This window comes from Nannobrachium achirus (assembly GCF_963921795.1).
Source record: "Nannobrachium achirus genome assembly, chromosome: 17".
Classification (NCBI taxonomy): domain Eukaryota; kingdom Metazoa; phylum Chordata; class Actinopteri; order Myctophiformes; family Myctophidae; genus Nannobrachium; species Nannobrachium achirus.
The window spans coordinates 56971124-56994036 of NC_137824.1; positions in this window are offsets into that span (position 1 = coordinate 56971124).

The window sequence follows — 22913 nt, forward strand, 5'->3', positions numbered from 1 at the left end:
CATTGCAACAAGGAAATGTTAGGCTATTTACAAGCCTTTCTCATTTTGTTGTCATTGCCTGCTGTATGTGATGCACCGGACCTGCCTCCCTGCCAAACTACACAAACTGTGTGGGCATATTTTAATATCCAATTTGATTGACTGATCATTATGTTACATGCTTGCTTTGATTATTTATGGACTGCTGCTGCTGATGCATGCATCATTTCATTTGCAAAAAAAAAAAAAAAAAAACGGTTACCGCACATCACCCCTGGAAATTGAATTAATAATCCCTGCTGCTGCAGACCTAAGCTCCAGTTATTGTATTTGTGTAGTCTATTTGAGAAGCATGAGCACTTTATTTATAGCATTCTAATAAAACCGCAGGTGGGGTTTCCTTGCGCAATTTGGATCGGCTGTCGATGCACGATTAAATAATGAATTAATGCTTGTTTTTGCCTTCAATTTCATTATAAATAAAATCAAACCAACCACTCATTCAGTTAATACTAATACCTAGTCCTAGAATACCTATATAATTAGCAGAAGTGATAGAGTGTCAGTTCATTGTGTCAATTCTGTTTATATAAGATGAGTCTATTCAAAGAAATGATTTGCTATTTGTGGCATGCCATTTTGCTCCATCAGTTTCATTCATTAATTGCACAGCAAATAAAGACCTGATTACTAACGGGACACATTCATTGGTCATCCTGGGCTTTCCAAGGAATGAGGAGACCTTTTTTATCCCTTAATTGACCAAACCATGGTTTGAAACGGAGTATTTCTTTTTCTCTGTGATCGTGCGCGTTGCGCCACACCAAAAAAACAGAGTTACAAGATATCAACGCAAAAAAAGGTCTCATATCAACGCATTGCGTCACAGCGTGTCAACAGTTTATACATCTGTTTTTTTGGACACATGGAGAGATTGGAGACGGCAGCGCATCAACCCGACATTTCATTGAATGACTCCAGAACGCAAGTAGATTACGGTTAATAATATCTATAGAATAAGGCTACAAAACACTTAATAGACTAATTGATTTATTTCTGAGCTAGTAAGACACTTCATAGATGTTTCCTGAATCTAAAGAACATTCAATGACAACGGCTTCTAACAGAAATAGTCACACCAGGGGCCACCTCACAGGCCACATTCAAATTTGTATTTATTCTGTGAACTCTCTATTTATTTTTTTGTATGACATGTGATAGTATATCTCCCTTTCTATTTATGCTATCAATCAAAAATCACGCCTGTGGCTGTGGCGCTCTGGCGCGCCGTGGACATATATAGGCTAGGCTACCCGTTGTCTTTATAAAGAAATATTATCCCGATTGCAGTAACAGTGGTCAGTAGGCCTACATGCAGTCTATAGTTTTGTCTGTCAAATTATCTTTTATTTTTTATAAAAGATGCATGTATGGCTGAGCATTCATGTTATAAAAAGCTACAGTAGGCTCCAGTGTATAGGCCTATAGGAAATTACATATAAAAAGAATAATATGAAGTAGGCTAGGCCTAGTGAAAATATCCAATCTACAAGTTCACAGCAAGTGAAGAGACGCGTTGTGAGCTTGTAGATCTGCTGTTTTCACTAGGAGGTCCCGGCAGGGAAAACTTCTAATCAATTTGTGTCGGATATAAATTGCGTCTGCTATCACGGTAATTGGACAATATTTAGGTGGTTGTCAGAAAGAAACATTCATGCACGCACCGTGGCGCACGCACTGTAAGTCACCCAGATAAATCTCTCGTTCTTTTGATTGATTACTTTATTAGCAGTTTGCATATAAAAATCACAGGGACAGGGCAGTAGCATTACTTCAGATAGTAACATGTCATGTTAATGTTAATGCGTTATGGTTACGTTATGGTATAGGTTACAAAGGCTCTGTCTGGACTCGATCTTGTTGTCCAGTGTGTGTGGTTTACTATGATTGGCGGATCGTTTAATTTTCTGTTGCCGCAACCTCGACAAACACGCAATGTCCTTGGCACAGTGGTTAGCGCTTCGCCTCACAGCTAGAAGGTCCTGGGTTCGATTCCCTCCTGGGGACGCTGTGGGCGCTGGGGGCGTGTTCCTCCCTCCGCGTCATCAGCACCCACACCCTTGGTGGGGAGTGGGGTTGGTGATAGGGCCTTTATGTGTGTAGTTTGCATGTTCTCCCCGTGTCTCCTAGGGTAGATGCCCTCACAAAAACATGCAGTAGTCCTGGTTTCTATACTACCTCCCCCTAGCCAGCCAGGTGCTCCCTAATTCCCCTGGCACGGCAGTGGGAGAGCGGAAACCAGGACTACTGGTTAGGTAGTTGGCACTGGGTGAGAAAATGGGTTGCAAAAGCGTGGGATAAAAATATAAGAGAAAAAAAGGAAACGGCAAAGATTATGTTTCGGCTAAATGCTTAGAATGAAGCACTGCACCGTAACACCATCGATTTGACGTTACTGTAAGAGTAACGTGAGTTCTTGGCTAATCAACAATTAAGAAATCCAACATATAACACACTGCCTCGTAACAAAAGAGAAGTAATCGAATGTCCAGACGGTTCTCATAAGTTACAACAAAGAAAGTTGTTTATTTATGAAATAATAAAAGGTGTGCACATCTCTTTGCATGATACTTGATTTCATAATAAGGACAGAGAAAGAAAAGAGAAAAGCGTTCTGCTGTTTAGTCTTTCTTAATAAAGAGGACTAAAAAGCCTCTGGAGTCGAAATGTATAAGAAGTTATAAAACAGCTGATGACTGTCTGGAAACTATACATTAGATGGTAAGACGTGTTTACAGTATGCATTTGATTGACTCAGAAAACGCGTTTCTCCTCTTTCCACTAAACAAGTGAAATGATATCAAACTTGATCATTTAGATCGTGAATATGCAAAGAAAAGGGGGGAAATAAGTTGTGTGATTTGATTTTCAGATATTTAAAAACTATAGCTGCAGTTGTTTTGCCTATAGTGATTTTTAAATCAAGCAGAAGAATTGATCATGAGTCAAATGCTTCATTGATTTAAATCAATATCCATAAAACGACACGTCCCCTCTCAAGACAAAAGAAATGGAAACACTAGATAGTTTTGGATATGGTATCACAGCCCAAAAAAAGGGAAAGAGTTGCGTGGCGTTTAAGGACACATAACGGGACTGCAGCCGCAGTTAACTGAACCAAGCGTTCCTGGGTGTTTAAATATTCTTTAGAACGCAACACGACTCTCTCGTGATACAAAATATATAATATTATATACGCTCTCACAATATGAGAGTAGCTATAGGGGGTTATAACAACTAAAATCAAGACTGTCTCTTTAGTGGGATGAAAAGAGAAAGGTTCTATTGTACTTCATCGACTAAGCAGGGGGTTATAACAACTAAAATCAAGACTGTCTCTTTAGTAGGGGCGGCATAGCTCAGGGGTAGAGAAACCGTTATTACTCTGAACCCCTAATTGCTCCCGGTGAGTAGGTTGGTGCCTTGCATGGTTTCCTCCGCCACTGGTGTATGAATGTGTGCGTGAAAAAGGGCGTAAGTGACATTTTCAGAATTTTACAGGAGAGCAAAGTTTTGATTGACTGTAGCTATTTTATTAAAAACAACATTATGTAAGCAGTCTGTACTTTTATACACTTGCTGCCATTTAACAATACCTTCGTACTCCAATCCTGCCATGAGTCTCCATAGACTTCCATGTAATCAGTAGTGCACAGATAATGCACACCCATGCCTAGATCATGCACCACGTGTGTCCACATTGCTCACAGCTTTCAAACAAAAAAATCAGAATGGAAATCCGTTCAGGCATTCATGAGTTAACAGCCACTATGTTTTCCTATAATGTAAACAAAAATGGCTGCCATGCTTGAAAGATGGGGTTGCTATGGGGGTTAAACATGCGATTTCGCGATCGCTATCATGCCTACTATCGTTTTTGGAAAAAAAAATGTTTTTTTTTTTTTTTTTTTTTTAAATTCTCGGGTTCCTCGGGCATGGGAGGGAGGTACATCGCGAAATTCTCGGGTTCCTCGTTTTTGGCAGCAAATGAGTTAAGCAAAAAGGAATTGATATTTGAATAGTTATGTACATAAAAAAGTGCAAAACTATTAAAAAATATATACAAAACTAATATATAAAACGTCACTTACGCCCTTTGCGCTCCAACATATTATAGCTTTTTGCTTAATGTTTAGGGCCTAAGTGACATTCAGAAAATAATAATACTGGACCAGAGACAATAACTTGCCAGTAACCGCTCCGATCCACACCAAACTTGGTATAAACACTAACCAGGGGCCTGCCATCAGAGTAGCCACACCAGGGGCCACATTTGGCCCCCAGGTACAAAAACAGAGGCCCCTGGGGGTCCATGGGTGCCAAAAGTGCACTGTTCGTCCAATCTGCGCCAATCTTGGCATGAACATTGTTCAAGGGTCTGCCATGTCACATGAGGGGCCACATGTGGCCACCAGGGGGTACAATAGGGGCCAACTCAGGGGCCCCTGCGGTGCTAAAGGTGCACCGTTGCTCCAATCTGCACCAAACTTGGCACAAACACTGTTCAGGGGTCTACCATGACAATAGTCACACCAGGGGCCACCTCACAGGCCACATCAGGGGGCCCAGTGTACCATATCAGGGGCCCCCGGGAGCTGGGGTGCCAAAGGCACACCATTGCTCCAATCTGCATCAAATTTAGCATGAACACTGTTTAAGGGTCCGCCATGACAATAGTCACACAAAGGGCTACACCAGGGGCCCCAGTGTGCCATATCAGTGGCCCCTGGGGGCCCCGGGCTGCCAAAGGCACACTGTTGCTCCAATCTGCACCACACTTAGCATAAACACTGTTCAGGGGTCTGCCATGACAATAGTTACACCAAGGGCTACATCAGTCACACAACAGTGTGCCTATGGCACCCAGAGGCCCCTGGGGGGCACACATGGCCCCTGGGAGCCACACAAGGCCCCTGGTGTGACTATCTTCATGGCAGACCCCTGGAACAGTGTTTGAGACAAGTTTGGTGCATAATGCGGCAACAGTGCGCCTATGGCACCCAGAGGCCCCTGGGGGCCACACATGGCCCCTGGTGAGACTATCCTCATGGCAGACACCTGAACAGTGTTTGAGACAAGTTTGGTGCATAATGGGGAAACACCCAGAGGCCCCCAACGTGGGTTCTGGGGGCCACACAAGGCCCCTGGTGTGACTATTGTTATGGCAGACCCCTGAACAGTGTTTGTGCCACATTTGGTGCAGATCAGAGCAACAGTGCACCTGTGACACCCCTGGGGGCCCCTGTGTTGGCCAGTGAGGTGGCTCCTGGTGTGACTATTGTCATGGCAAACCCATGAACAATGTTTGTGCCAAGGTTGGTGTGTATTGGGGCAACGGTGTGCCTGCACTCTGAGAAATGATTCTGTGGCCGGGTAAATAGCACTATTAGAAAAAGTTATATTTACTCAATAAAATCACTGAATATCATGTATGTGATATGACAAAATGAGTAAAAATCCAACTGTTCGTTTTGAGTTAGATGTACATATATTATTTGAGTTAATTTCGTGAGAATAAATTAGTATTTGACCAACTGATTTTATTCATGAATTATACTCAATTTGTTTTGGTAATTTTCCTTCATAATATTTGAGTATGGAGTACTTATATGGATCAATTTAAAAAGACCCTTAATTATTATTCATTACAACTAAATAATCTTTCATCTCTCACAACAACCTAAACAATTGAGTAGATATGACTAAGATTCAAAATTGTACACAAGGGTTCATGGGAAAAAAAAGGGTTCATGGGAAAATTCTACTGGAACATTCTGTCAACAAACAGCAGCAGCACACATCTTTTTCAACAAGAGACCTGGAGAGTGTTTGCAAATATTGGTAAGTAGATTTACTGTATCTTTGTGCATATAGGCTACACAAATGTATTGGGTATAACTTATGTTCTTTACAAAGGTTTGCAGCTAGTTAAGGTCACAGTGAGGGGAATGTGCAAGCCCTCTAGTCATTGTGACTTTTTGCATTTATTACAAGCTATGCACAGCTGCATACAATGCTGTGTACAATGAAGATAAAATGCACAGGTAGGCCTACATATTATCTACATGTATCTATTATGGTGTTCAATGAGGATTACATGTGTAAACTTGGAAAAAGTATGAAGTAATAAGCAACATGATTATACAGTATACCTTGATTTTGGTTTGGCCAAGTAATTACTCTTCCCCTCATCTCTGTCTTCCAGGTTAGTGCAAAGTTCAGGATGATCACCACACTGAATCTTGAGCCAAAATGTATGGCAATGTTGGACGTCTATACCCCCAAACTACTGTCCATGTTCCAGTCCAAGAAGGGCAGTTTGGGCACAAATGAGTATTCTACTTCAGGTATGAAACTTTAATTTACTCTAACTGCTTTAATTATATTTCACCTGGCTAATGACAATAATTACTTTATTATTTTATGCTAAACTCATCTTTATCCCCTGCAACTCTCTCTCCTGATTATTCATTTCTAAATGTGTGTCTTAATAGCTACTAAGGACAGTCTCCCAGCTTCCGTTGCTAAAACTGGGTTGTGGAAACAATTGTATTGTCAAAGTTTATGTTAGTTTATGAAAGTGCAGTCATACTTTTTCTTTATTGTTCAAATAATTATGTTTCTATTCTGCAGAGAGGAATCCCCAATCAACGAACACGAGAGGTCATCATCCGATGTCTCGTCGACCATCTGGAAGAAGATAGTGTCAAGATCAAGGACTTTCAAGTTAGTAAAATAAATGTTTTGACGTTTTAATCTCATCGTGGATGAGACCATCACATGCAAAGGAACAGCATAGTGATGTCCAGAGAATCAGGTTGTGACATTAGCTGAATGGCTGTTGCATCCGTTGCATGTCTGGTCCAACTGATTCAAGATTATGCCCAGGGCTGCATGTGTGGAGACAGCGAGGATTTAGTGTGGTACGATGTGTACTTCCGTAGGATTTTTGTGCTAAAATTGATTTTTTTGCAGATCCTGGTTCTATAGAGTCCAAACTATGAGAAAATGATGGGTGTCAACTTTTCCGGACCCCCACCCCCTTTCTGGGGGTGATCTAGTTTGGGACCTCCCAGAACAGTACGCCAGCCAGTTAATGTCCAGTTTTCTTAATATTAGGGTTGTTTTCTAGGTTTTAAAACATTCTGAGTTCATTTATTACACTTTTGAAGCAGCCAGAATAAGCTTTCTGACTTTTGGTTGGGGTCTTTCCTCACATGGGACCCCCCAGAGGGACCCCTGAGCCTATCTCAGTAATCGCTCTGCTCCTGCGCCAGAACAATGTCATATTAGATCATAATTGAATACATGTTTTTGTAGCTGGGCTTTGAATACAAAAATGAGTAGTAGCAAACACCGGGGGTCTTCCACAGGGGCTTCGGGACCCCTAGGGGGTCCTCAGAGTTACTACATAGTGTACTTCGAATGATTTTTTTAGCTGAACTTAATTTTGTTTTACTGCTTTGGCATATAAGGACCAAACTGTCAGAAAATGATGGGTGTCAGATTTTCCTGACCCCTGCCCCTTTTCTGGGGGGTCATCTATTTTAGGACCTCGCAGAACATGCTAGCCAGATAATGTCAAATTTTCTTAATATTAGAGTTGTTTTGAAGGTTTTAAAAGTCCATATATTGCACTTTTGAAGCAGCCAGAATAACCTTTTGGTGGGTGTCTTTCCTCTCCTGGGACCCCCGGAATGACCCCTGAGCCTATCTCAGTACTCATTACAGTCATTGCTCTGCTCCTGCTCCAGAACAGTGTCAAATTAGATCATAATTGAAGCATAAAAGCTTTTTTTGTAGCTGGGCTCTGACAACAAAAATGAGTAGCTAATACCAGGGGTCTTCCACAGGGGGTCTGGGACCCCCAGGTGTCCTCAGAGTTACTAAAGGGGACCAGACAAATCTCTGGTCACCCCAACCTCCCAGTCAGCCAAGACATCTGACTGGAAAATACAATCCACTCTCTGAATTCCATAAATCTTCTTCAATTGGTGGAAGCTCAGGGCAATTTGTCAGGTATCAATTATACTGTATTGTGACGTAGTTGGCATGGAGGATATGTGGTAGCAGTGCAGCTCCAAGTTCTTTGACTGAAATCCCATCCCATTACCCTGCATTATCACAGATGCAGGATTGTTGGACCAAAGTGTTACAATGACTCCAATGTTGATGGAAATAAGTAAGCCTTGCCCAGCCCTGAGGCTCATAGGGCAGGAGTCTATGTCCTGTTTCTGTGAGGCTGCTTGAGGTACATTAAGTACCCCTGGACAGTGGACATGATAATAGTTTGTCACAGGGACATACCCCAATCCAGCCTTTGATGCTGAGGTCATACATTCAAGATGTATGACATGGTCCATATATGGAGGTCCCTGATGTCTTCAATATTAAGCCCATATCTAACAAGACTTCATATGGGAATGCCCATATATGGAGGCCACATCGGCCACATACCACACTAACAGAATCCATATATGGCCAAGACAGATGGCCAAGACAGCACATATCTGTGTGACTGGTTCTACAGACAGGGATCTCCATGTATGGGTATAAAAGGGTATGTTGTCAGTTGTCATGGACATCATAGGACTTTCACATAACAAATAACTGAGTAAGCATGTTTGGGCTCTCACAGCATATCTCCATATACAGTACATGGATCTCCATATGTACCAGGGGTCTCCATATATGGGTAACAGGTCCGATATACATCACTGGCCAGATGGCAAAGAATTGGCGCCCTGAGGTATCTTACTAGTAAATAATACTGAGAATACTAATAAACGATCAAGTACACTACATAAATAAACCCAGGATACATAAAACTAACAGTTTCTAATAGTATTCCTGCAAGAATAGGGCCAAAACTGAAACAGCCGTTTGGATGGCCCCCTGTAGTAACTCTGAGGACACCTGGGGGTCCCGGACCCTGTGGAAGACCCCTGGTATTAGCTACTCATTTTTGTTGTCAGGTACAGAGCCCAGGTACAGGTACAAAAGCTTTTATGCTTCAATTATGATCTAATTTGACACTTTTCTGAAGCAGGAGCAGAGCAAGGACTGTACTGAGATAGGCTCAGGGGTTATTCCGGGGGTCCCAGGTGAGGAGAGACCCCCATCAAAAGTCATAAAGGTTATTCTGGCTGCTTCAAAAGTGCAATATATGAACTTAGAATGTTTTAAAACCTTCAAAACAACTCTAATATTATGAAAATCGGACATTAACTGGCTGACATACTGTTCTGCGAGGTCCTAAAATAGATGACCCCCCCAGAAAGGGGGCAGGGCTCAGGAAAATCTGACACCCATCATTTTCTGACAGTTTGGTCCCTATAAAAGCCAAAGCAGTGAAAAAATACATTTTAGCAAAGAAGTACACTTCTTATCACACTAGGTAGTAACTCTGAGGACCCCCAGGGGTCCCGAAGCCCCTGTGAAAGATCCCTGGTATTTGTTACTACTTTTTTTTGTTTTCAGAAAAAACCTTTATGCTTCAATTATGATCTAATATGACATTGTTCTGGAGCAGGAGCAGAGCGAGTACTGAGATAGGCTCAGGGGTCCATCTGGGGGGTCCCATGTGAGGAAAGACCCCAACTAAAAGTCAGAAAGCTTATTCTGGCTGCTTCAAAAGTGTAATAAATGAACTCAGGATGTTTTAAAACCTACAAAACAACCCTAATATTACGAAAATTGGACATTAATTGGCTGGCGTACTGTTCTGGGAGGTCCCAAACTAGATGACCCCCAGAAAGGGGGTGGGGGTCCGGAAAAGTTGACACCCATCATTTTCTCATAGTTTGGACTCTATAGCACCAGGATCTGCAAAAAAATCAATTTTAGCACAAAAATCCTACGGGAGCTGTTTTTTGGACGCATCGTACCACACTAATTGCTCAATGTGTGTCTGTGTGTCTTGTAACATTTAGCCTGAAAGTGAGCTCTAAACAATTATCTTCACAATGTGTGCAGGAAGGAAGCTGCTGGTGCACCTGTCAGAGTAGAAGAGAAGTTGACAGAGGAGGTGGTGATGATGAAGATGAAGATCTACCTGCTGCAGAACCAAGAGGACTCAATGAATGAACCTACTGATGTAGGTATTGTGATTAAGGGCATCACTGCCCTCAACAATCTTGGGGATCTGCTGCTATCTGTTGGGACTGTTCTATGCCTTTAATCTGAGATACCCCAAGAAACTCAGATATGGTCTTGAGATGTTCCAAAAAGTACTAGTTGAGTTGGATCCTGGACACCAAAGTTCAGAGACTGAAAAAATGTCTGCTTGCCGACTACTGTTCAGCAAGATGCTCTCAGAACGTGGGTATAACCTACTGAAAGTGGATTTATTGTCAAAACAGCATTTTTGCAATGGTATTTGTTGCTGATAGTAATTAGTTCATGTAAAGTGTTTGTTTCTGGTGCATTCGAGTCATAATGCAAACAGGTCAGTTTAGCATAATAGACATTACACATGTGCATAGTCAATATGTTTAAATGTTGAGCTACTGTAAATGCTTATTTATTATTTCATATTCCAAGTTGTGATTTCCTTTCATGCCAAATGGCCTCTGACTGTCTTCTTTAATGTATGTTGTGGTTATGACTTACTGTTCATTTGATGGGCTCATTGTTCTTATGGTGCATAATGTTTGACAGACTGTTTACTTACAGTATGCACTGTTCAATTAGAGGTACTTATATACAGTATTGTGAACACACACTCTTTAGTAAACAGAACATTTTAAAATTGTCAGGGATACCCCTTTCCTGATCATTATCTTTAAACATATTGTTTTTGCAGGCATTGTTGCATGTAATTTACATAGTAAAGTATGTTGAATGTTCATACTTGATGTGGTGTTACACTGGTCAAAATGTGTTGATTAAAAACATAATTATCTGCATAATTATTTCATGTGTATTCATTTGACATCATGTACTCCTGGAGTAAAAGGTAAAGTAAATGAATGGGGTAAATGGTATATGAATTAAATCAATAAAAGTAAATGAATAGAGTAAATACATATATATGACATATTTGTTTTGTTAAATCATACTCTAATATTCAATTAGATCTACTTAATATTTCAATTGATTTACTTGTAGTCTTTTGTGGCATTGACTGAATAATTTAATTATATCTACTCAATTTCTTTAGGTCATTGTACTCAATTTTAGTTGTTAATAAGTACGTAAACGTTTTGGTTACTTTTACTCAAAGGAATTGAGTATCATCTACCTGATTTCATAACAGTAATATTTACTCAATATTTTTGAGTGTAAAAATGTTTCACCAATAAAATTGAGTAGAGCCTAGTTTTTGGCACCCAAGGGCCCCTGGATGGAATAATACACTTGCACTTACGCCCTTTTCGCTCCAAGTTCAACTGAAGGTTTTCACTAAGGGAGGGGTCGTTTTTTTATTGATTCAGATTCAGATTCAGATTCCTTTATTTACCATTGTGTAGAACACATAGGAATTTGTTTCGGCAACATTACAAGTGTGCATTCAATCCTTCCTTTTTCACATATAACACGAAACCAACAACACAAACAACACCGTGCAAGAAATAAATAGAATAAATATTATAGTAAAGTGCAGTAGTGTTCAGTCCAGTAGGACTAGGACTGAAATTAAAATAGCATGACCCTCCCCTATTTTCCTCCAGGGGGTGCTGTTCATAAAAAACGATTGCTCCCTTAGGCCTTTTTGGTTTTTAGAGCTTACGAAGATGTAAAAAAGTCATTTTTGCCAAAAATGTCACTTACGCCCTTTTTGCGCCAAGCCCTCGATATTATGCAGCATTGTGTCTGGTTTTAGTAGGCTATTCAGGACTCCATTCAATAAAGATGATAACCAGAAACACGATGACTGTTGTTAAATAGACAATGAAGAAAGCTGTGTTGATTCTTGTGGCCATTCTGGTCCAGTAACCAGGCCTGCCTCCATCGTCGTTGCTCAACAAATCCAGGTTGTTCCTCTCCAGATCTTTCACCGGGAGTCCAGGAGATTCCCCTTGGGGATGACTGTCCTGAAACACACATTAAATTACATTACATTACTTATATTAGTGTCCATTAAAGAACATGAAATGTCACCTTTTCAGGTCCACGCGTGCGTGTGTCACTGTCTACATATTGACAAGAAAGAGACATAGGAGAAACTGGTACAGTCAGCTGGGGCATTAAGGCCACTGTGGCCTCAGGTCATGCCATTCGTTTGAGGGGCACAAGGCCATGACCTCCCTGAAATTCCTGCCCTGGTCACTATCCATAATGAGTACACATTGTCAATAGTCAACCATTATAATCAATACCATAGTCAATAGTTACCAATTATAATTCACCCTTTGTCAAGTCCTGCCCGTTGTCCCGCCCCTCTTCACACCCATTGGTTGCTGTGTCTTGGTGGGACATTCGGTGGGACACTCCATCCACTACCATTTTAATTCAGTTGCTTTGTATTGTTATTCTGTGTATTCAATTCTAATTTCAAACTTGGTTTCAGTAAAATGGAGCTGGTCACTGGCAGTATAGTGACTCAGCATGTTAATAAATGTTTGTATTTCTCCAAAAACTATGTTTTAGCAAATTCAACATAAAAAGGGTGGAACCAGGGAGGAACAAGGCAGAGGCCTGCAACGGGAGCGCACTCCCGCGGGACCTGCAGGACCCGTCGCCATATATTGCAGCGATATTTTAATCCCCGCGGGCGGGGACATGCAAATCGGCGGGCGCTGCAAAATCCTGCACTCTCCCGCACTCTCCCGCAATAAGATTATATCTATGCTTAAGCAAGATGTGAATATGTAGAGAACGTAATTTCCCCAGCTGAGCCTGAGGACAACACGCAGCACGCACCGACAAAGGGTGAACTAGTGCCATAATCAATAGTCAACCATTATAATTAGTAGTACCAAAGTCAATAGTCAACCATATATACTGTAGTCAACCATAGTCAGTACCCATAGTCAACCACCATAGTTGTGTATACCCATAGTCAACCATGGTCAGTAACCAAAGGCTTCAAGCAATATACACATAATTCAATGAAGGCACAGGTTAGGTTTTCATACAATCAGTCGCATTGTGAAAAAGCATTAGCGTGTTTGTGTAAAGATATTTCTGCATCGCACCGAGAGCTGAAAATTCCCTCAATAGCACCTCTTGACAGAACAGGTTGTTTATATACCGTTGGGACAAAAATGAAAGTAAGCCTAGAATGATTTGTAACCTGTTCAGCTGCACTCAGAGGCTGAGGTGTTGGGTCTTTATCAGCAGTATCATCACCATCATCAGAGACATTGTAGAAGCATGGAGGACGCCACATGCATCTCATCCCTGAAATGGCACACACAGAAGGATTGATGATTATACCACATTATAATTTATATACGGTAATTCAGAATATTCATGGCTGACAATTCTGAACACGGTTGAGCCAGAGGTTGAGAAATGAAATAAAATGGACGAGACATTATGCTTCAAAACTAAATGACCCTGTAGTGATAAGAGCAGGGCTTAATTTGTGCCGGAGCTCTGCTTCGGGGCCTGCCACCTGTGCTCCAGGACTTTTAGAAGTTGATTTATTTATTATTAATTCAGCTTTCATAATTCTGTGTTGTTAACTCATTTAGTGCCACCATTTCACCACTAGAGGGTGCCCAGTGGCCATAGAAAATCCCATAGAGATATGCTGGTATATGCAGAAGCCCTGTAGCCATGACTTGCCTGAACACTTTCCTTTGTGCATGTACAGGAAGAGGATGAAGTTAGCTTGAAGTTAGCTATTGGCTACCAAGCATTTTAGAAGCCTTATTTTCGTCAACTTAGCCATGATTAAACCTTGCACACCTCATGCATGGGAAAAAACAGAGAAGAATGAGCTCTAAAAAATCCAATGCAATCCTGGATTGCATTGAAGTGGATTTGTGCAGTTTGTTCACAGCTTTCAAACCAAAAAATCCGATTGGAAATCCGTTCAGGCATTCTTGAGATAATCGCCATTATGTTTTACATGTTATGTAAACAAACATGGCTGCCCTGTATGTTAGATGGGGTTGTATGGGGGTGGAACATGCAAAATCGAGATTGAAATCATGTTCACTAGATTTGATGGGGTCCAAAAAATTAAAAAAAAAAAACTTTTTTTCAATTATTATTATTATTATTATTTTTTTTTTAATATCCCGAACATGTTCGGGATAGGCACTCTGGTATGCGATAATATATCCCGAACTAATTCGGGATAGGCACTCAATGAGTTAACTGAGCTGGGCGGTGAGTATGTATCTGTGTTCTGTGACAATAGTGGCGTTTCCATAAAGCCACTTAATGCGCATTAACGGCTTATTCGCAAAATCTTTCTATGGAAACACTTCAAAATGCGAATAAACGTTCATTATCCACAAAAAAATGTATCCGCTTGGAGGAGGTGGATTTTGAGGCTTTATAGAATAAACTAAATGCGCATTTGTGAATGGAAACGGGTCATACAATAAATGCGAATAGATTAAGACGTTCTGGGTCCATATCATCCTCCAATTTAACACTTTCCCCTGCCGCTTAACGTCCGTTAGCCCACAAAACAAACCGGTTGTTTGTTACACACGGAGTGCCACGGACCGTGTGTAAATTCCTCCTGTTTTCAAGCCATCCGTGGCTAACCCTTCGGCTTCCTCATCACACAGTGTTGCGTGCCAAAAGTGGACGATTTACAAGCTCACAGCAACTCGCATCCACGTCTCCACGCCGCGTTGTGAGCTTGGAGATCGACCACCTTCCAGATGACGCTGAAACTTGCAGGATGAGCACTGTGCAGCGACGCGACCGCAGTTTTCCCGGTGAACCTGAGCGCAACGGTGGGGGCGCGGGAGTGTGGGGAACACACCACTGACTATTGCTGATGATGGAGGAGAGGTTATATAGCTTTATGTATTGAAAGGAACTCTTGCCAATTTCGTAAGAGACTCGTCACCAATTGTACGATATTTAAAAGTTATTTGGGGCCATGATGATTGATAACACCTTCTTCCCACTACTACAGCGACTGAGTCACAGCAGTCAGACGTGCAGTGCTCAGGTTCGGTCTGAAAAAATCAGCCCGATCAACTCAGGCGACCGTCGCTAATTCGAATGACACCCGCAAATGGAAACATGCTAAATTCGCTTTGTCTTAATGCGTATTTCTGATAATTTGCTTCCCTAATTCGAATACGTTTATGGAAACATGGCTATTGTGCCTTACATGATGAGAATATTTAATGTGGTTGGTATGCCATGGGTTCATATAGAGAGAAGTTTCTATGCGTCTCCTCTCCGTCTCCTTTAGCTACATTCTTATGTTACTGCTCAGATGATTAAATGCATTATTTGATGTGGAAACCTGGTCATTGTCTCTGGACCCTTTTCCAGCAGTGTCGAACCGGTTCAGTTATTTTTATTTCCACTGAAAATGAATTGGTTCAGAACCCTAAAAGTTGATTCAGAACTGGAACCAAAACATGGCCGCTGGTTCTGTGAAAGCACCAAGGTTCCAAGAATCTAGAACGGAACCAGTTCTAGAACCGAAGTTCTTTTGGCGTGAAAGGGGCCTCTGTGTTGTAACGTCTCACCTCTGAAACAGCTGTTGCCTTTGGTCTTGTTCTCCTTCAGGTTGTGGTCTTTGTCTGTCTCTGTCTTCTGGGGGGCAGAGTCCCTTGCTAACAGATTCGTCACCAGAATCGTGTCCAAGAGACTTAGCATCATCAGAGCAAAACTCCCCATGCAGTAGTTCGCTGTATGAGCACGACACAAGTTGATTAATGTCACATGACGTCTAAATACTCTTTACATCTGTGTGTTGGTTGAAGCAATATTGAAACAATGAAAAGTATTAAAAGGAGCCTCTGACAAAACTAGCTAACTTCATTGGATCCTTTTTTTCACAAATCACTGCTATTGAACACCCTTTATGTATGTGTGTTTGTTAAAAAAAATCAAACCTCAGTTCGAAGTGACGCTGTGAATTTATATTCTATGTGTTCTAGAGCTATGAAATCTGTGTTCTAGATCTATACATTCTGTGTTCTAGATCTATACTTTCTATGTGCTTTAGTTCTATATGTTTCTGAATGAATCAGGAATGAATTCTGAATGAATGAATGATTTTATCTGGAGGGCCAAATTGTCATGTGAAGCTTGACCAATCCTCAATTCTGCATGCACGGGACATGTACGGGACAGACAAAGCCTGTTCATTCTGGACTGGAATGACCATATATGGACATGTAGGCATTGTACGGGACACACAAAGCCACTCCTTGGAAGCAGAATTCACCGCTTAAAAATAAATAAATAAATAACCAATGCAGCCGCGGCCTCCCCGTGCCCCTGGTTCTCTCTCTCTATCCGTGTTATATCATAAAAATATTAAATGTTGTTTTGTCAACTGTAAATGCAAGTACAGTAGCTTCATGGGAAGAAGCCTAGGAACACAGGGAAAAAAGGGCGCGATCTCTGTGCATTTCTGTAGATGCAGTGTTGTGTAGATTCTATGGCGGTTTTGCCTATCCTGTGCTCCATCGGGTTGGCTCTGAATTAGTAAGTGATGGAACATGAACACATACGGATTCGCTTTGGGACCAGCATTAAACCCATGAGTGTTACCTATGATTGGTACTCTGTTGGACGTGTTGGGCAGGATGTCGTTGAGAATGAGCTGTAAGACTGTGACGGCCAGCAGCACGGTGACCTTGTAGCCCAGCTTCTCTCCACCGCTATCCGGGATCAGGAAAGACGCCATGTCTAGAACCAGGAAGAACAAGACGGGCAACAGGAAGTTGATAATGTAGAGGACGGCCTTCCTCTTCATCGTGATCTAGGAGGAGATGTTGGAGTCATTTTCATGGTCATTTTGAGGAAAGTTATAGTTTTACCTAAATCAGCTCTTCATGACACTCCATGGCCACTAGAGCTGGGATCGAGCCAATTTTTTCAGTCGGCGCCGAAACAGTGTCCGTGCCAACCCTTGTATTTCCCACCGCTTTTTCCCATCCTTTCTTGTTGAGACAGCCACTGATTTACACCGACTGACTAGCAAACTTGTTCTAATGTGCAGTGCATGCAGCGTGCCTGCTTGTTACGATTATTCTGTATTAAGCCACATTATGGCTTGTGAAAGTGTTTAAATAGTATGTTGATTATTAAATAATATACATCTGACTGCAGTGACTCGCTGCCGGCTGCACACTCATCCTGCAAGTTTCTGCGTCTGGAAAATAGCCAATGTGCAAACTCACAACGCGTCGCGGATGTGAGGGGTCGTGAGCTTGTAGATCAGCCACTTTTGGCACGGAACATGCCAAGATTTACTTGGTAATGTGTGTTAGATGGACGAGGCTTGCACAGTGCACTGCACACAACCATCGCAAAATAATCTTCCAATTCAAGGGACAGTAGTGGGGAACACGGTGCCAAGAAGCAGCGAGCTCCCTTCAGCACAACAACACGTTTACCTCAGCGTGTTGGGACGTTCTCCATGCTTAGAGTTATGTCTCCATGCCTGCAGCAGTAGTGCGAGCAGCACACAGTCACACACACAGTGCCACACACAGGGGAGTTGTGCGCTGCGCACATCATCAGAGAGAGTTTTAATTAATTATGAAAATGCGTCCAGCCCAAGCCCAAACCCTCGGGTTCCAACGGGCCCCGCAGGTTTTTGGTCGGGTATCCCAGCTCTAATGGCCACCTCTGGCAAAATCGCCTGTATCCTAATTGAAAAGGGTTGTTCTTTTCCTGGCCCTTATAATGGCCTTTCTCAAGAGTGAAATGTGACTTGGGCCTTTTTTGGTGCTTATTAGTCACATTGGTCTTCGTGCCTCAGACCGAAACAATTGCCTAAGTCTTGAGTAAGTCAAGCTACTCCACAAATCATTTGTCAGGTAAAGTCAGGTTTATAATTGCCAAAATATAAACCTATAAGTCAAAATAGAAATTGTCCGAAGTAATTTAATCCTCTTATGTTACATAACTCAAAGCGTTTTTGGGTCAATAATCATATGTTGTTATAAACATTTTGGGGTGAAATGTCGTATCATATAGCTTATTTTCGATCAGTTTTTTCAGTAAAAAAAAAAAAAGATTTAGGCCATTATTTTAAGAAGGTGACGAAATACGACTAGCAGTTTGCCTTAAAATGTAGAAAACACCCTGCATGTGTTATTGAACAATACCTACAGTGTAAACAATCCTATGCTGGGGTTTGTGGGCAGTCTGGTTGAGTTCGGTGTACGTAAAGTTGACAAACTCCCACTCGTACTCGCCCCACATCACCTCCGTGGTTAGAAATCTGGTGAAGTTTTTGTCAAAGGCTGCTTTGAGCTCCAGTTCGTTATCTGGTGAAGGAACAGGGGAAACACAGAGGGCCCTATTATTATCCAGGTCTTATGCCTTATAGTACAGGCAATCTAAGAAAAAAATGGGCCAACATTGAAACAAATTGCAACACAAACTCTTTCAACTTTTTTTGTTTCATAAATATGTTAGTAATAACATATCAAAAGTCCTAAGAAATCCAAGTGGTGGAACATAGTGAAATGGTGGAACATAAGTTGGCTCCCATCGACTTTCTATACAGGAGGAAAATACCCAGAAAAAAATCTGCTTTAAGTAGGATGTGAGGGGTCTAACTAGGGGTTTGTCATGATGCTGAATCCATTGCAAGCATTTGTTTTGCACAAAAAACATTCCTTGGCCCCAGAAAACGCCCACAAAACTGATGAAAAGTCACTTTTCATCACTTTTGATATGTTATTACTAACATATTTATGAAACAAAAAAAGTTGAAAGAGTTTGTGTTGCAATTTGTTCAAGGTTCAACCCTAGATTGCCTGTACTATTATGCCTTAACTTCTTTACCTTTTTTTTCTCCACTATTTTGAAAAACATTTTTAAATACTTCAAATGCTGATCTACATCTGCACGTTGTGAACTCGCAGATCAGCTATTTGAAATATTTAAAAAACAAAAACAAAATATTAAAAAAAGTCAAAGAAGTTAAGGCATAAGGCATAAGACCTGGATCATAATAGAGCCCTAGAGACTCCAAGCAGTCATGTGAGTCACATTAGAATGAACACAAAGTCATACGATTTTGCACGCACGCACGCACGCACGCACGCACGCACGCACGCACGCACGCACGCACGCACACACACACACACACACACACACACACACACACACACACACACACACACACACACACACACACACACACACACACACACACACACACACACACACACACGTTTAAATAAAAACAGTTTAGTCACTCACTAAAAAATATCGCAGAGGCAAACGTGACGTTGCAGGACTGCGTGTCGAAGGGGAACTTGTAGACGTTCATCCTGCAGGTGCTGACGACCACCTCCTCATTCTTATCATAGACTGTCCCATCATGTCTAATGTACATATAAGGGCTAAGAGCAGACTCACCCTTCACTGTTCTGAAAGACACAAACACACGCACGCACGCACAAAATTAGCTTCAAGCAATTTTAAAACCCATTTAGTGCTCCAGACATGAACGGGTTAAAATGTCCATGCTGCCGTTCACTTGCTCCGTCCGCGGCTAGTCTCTTATTTTCGGCGGTGGTGTCTGCCTTTATGCCATATTAGGCTATACAATACAGCCACCCAAAACAGTTACAGATAGACACATAGCCTTCAGCACCCTGCACCCACCATAGTAGCAGAAAGCAACTAGGAAACCACATCAATCAAAACAACATCAACAGCGCACCAATGAGCAACACTCACAGTTGTATTAAAATAAAATAAAATATCAATAGTTAGATTGGTGAACTGCTTGGAAACATTGGCACAGGGACAGCAGCCCGGGGCTTTATAGTCTTCAAAGTATGCTTATATAGGCCTACTCACCACTATTTGAAGGGGACTCCACGCTCGTCTGCAAAATCAGCCACTTGTATTTTTGTTTGCCCTGCAGTTTCTCCTGCCTCGTTCACTTTCTATTGACAGCATGGCCAGTCAGTCCACTAGAGCTCCTTTGTCCCAATGTGCTTCTCAAGTAGTTTTTAACCCTTTTCAATTTTGAGAATCACCGCTCGGCGGTTTATATGCATTTCCGCTCATGATTAAGCCATGCGTAAACAATGCATTGCTGAAGGCTAACTGTCTTGTGTTGACAAGCGATCGATGATGTAAGTGTGCAATGTAAGTTTTAAATGGGCCCGCCTGCCCCACCTAGAGGCGGAGGACGCAAAGTGCGTCCAAATCCAATAATAAACGAAACATCCATTATGATCTGATCATCTGACGGCCGGGCCCCGTGGTTCGCGGGCCTATATGCGGCAGCTTACCCAGCTTACCCGGACGCTCCGCCCCTGGGCGGATCGATGCCTTTCAGCTTGTACTATTTTAGTGAGAATCCAATGCCATCCTTGGCATCAAAACTGTTTTTTGGAGAAAATGGCCGCGGCGATCTTTATTATTAGTCCTGTAATTATATTCCCAATGCAGTCGGAGAGTGGGCTGGCAGAGGGGTCCCAGCCCAGTCACGGAGCAGCGGGATGACGTGGGGATGCCGCGGTTGGTGGGAGACCGGACGACGCCCCGTCGTACGGAAATAAAAGTCAGCCATGAACTGCAGCTCGTTGAGTTAGCCTACGCTACATCTCTCTACTGACCCGGCTGTGTGGTGGTGTTCTTTGTTTTGTTTGGTTTATCCCTAAATCGAGTCCTTCGGGAAGGCTGCCTTCTGGTTAGGTTGTCAGTTAAATCTCCTTATTTAAGCAATATTACACTCGAGGGTGTGGGATAACTGAATTATTTGCACGACAGTGATGTGGTCAGGAACGAGCCGTAGGCGAGTTCCGCCGAGCATCACTCGAGTGTAATATTGCAATTATAAAACTGTTGCCCTTAAAAAAAACACGTCAACTTAATTTCATTGTAATTAAGATATTCGATAGGAATTTGAACATTTTTAATGCCACTTTTAGCTACTCTGTCCCTGAACGTCACATGAAAACCGCTAGCCTAGGCTGCCTAGCCGCCTAGCATAGTGTGGGGAGAGAGGAGCGATTGCAGTCTTTTGTGACCAACGCAGCTGATTTCTTTACTTGATGAGAGACCGTGCATCTGTGCTCGTTATATGCACGGTTGGAGAGCCTGTTTTCCATTGAGAGCCTGACTACCTGTTGTATAATTATTATTAGCCTATTTGTGTTATGTTATGTTGGTTAGACCCTTATCTGTTCGTTTGTTTGTTTGATTATTGTTAATATCAGCTCTGAGCCAAGCTCGGCCTTGAGCTGCTGTTTCCCTTCTTCGTATCCACTTTTTAATAGTTCTTAACATCTAAAGCCTTTAGCTTTATCGACAGTCAATAGGATTAGAAAGAGTATTCAGACAGATCTTTTTCTACATCTTGTATTGTTAAAAATGGAGCTATTTTTGTACAAATTCACTATTTCTACCTACTTTGTAAAATAAAACATCTATATTTTTGCAAACTAGTGTCCTAGTGAATATGTTCCAATCCATCTGAGCCGTGAGTCGTTCAGGTGAGTGTGGCGGAGAGAGTCGCAGTCCAGGCCTGAAGCCTCAGAAGTCTGGTATCTCCCTCAGACCACAGAGATGTTTCTTTGGTCTCATGGTTAAGATATTGGACTTTCACGAATCACGTGGGAGGCCCGGGTTCGAAGCCCAGCCGTGACACGTACTACAGACAAATTGGTGTGGGGTGGGGGGCTTAGTGAAGGTGGGGGCAAATAAGGCATATATGTTGAATTTGTGGGACTTCCAGCAGGACAGTTCTCAGTGTTGTTGAAAATCCTTACAAAAGAGCGGTTAAAGCGTCAGAGGTGCCGTCTCAAGCGGACTTGATTCAAGGGAAGCACTGCTGGCACTGAGCAAGCTTAGGAGAGCGAGTCGCAGTGCAGAATGTTGCATGTCCGCTTTAAGCCAACTCAGCGCCGTTATTTCCCGATATAGGCACAGCGTCATAAATCATAGTCCCTGAAATTCATTGACTTTTTTGGCCCCTTTCAAGGCACATAAAAAAAATACCCTAAAGGTCCAAATATGACTTTGCGATACAGATATTAATTTAAACATCAGATGCTGTGTGTGTGCGCGGGCGTCCGTGCACTGTGTGTGTGTGTGTGTGTGTGTGTGTGTGTGTGTGTGTGTGTGTGTGTGTGTGTGTGTGTGTGTGTGTGTGTGTGTGTGTGTGTGTGTGTGTGTGTGTGTGTGTGTGTGTGTGTGTGTGTGTGTGTGTGTGTGTGCGCGTGCGTGTGTGTGTGTGTGTGTGTGTGTGTGTGTGCGCGTGCGTGCAGCATATACTGTACATGTATTTCCCACCTCTCATCGATGGTGATATCAGGCTTCCACAGATAATCCCTGGGCACAGTAATATGCTGAATTCCACAGAACTCTTTGGGATTCCAGGATATGAACTCATCTTTCCATTTCTGCAGGAAAATTGGTTATATTTTACTAAACATCAGGAAGGCATCTGTGTCATTGGCTATAACAGCAAATATACAAGTTCACAGCAGGTCACTTAATGCCGTGCTGTACTGTACATCTGCTATTAAAAAAAAAAAAAAATTACCAGGCAAATGTAAATCAAATGTAAATCATGCGTTTAACACTGTGCATATTATTGCCTGTCAGCTATGCCACATAACATTAGCAGGTTAACAATGGTAATTAAAAATGCGCATTTGACCCTGATTTGACCACAATCGACAGAACTAATTAACCACTTGTCTTAAACCCTAGCATCCTTATTGCAACACGCCGCAGCACGCATCTCAAAGATGATTTAGACATTTAAATTTGTTAAATTAGGGTTCGGGTTA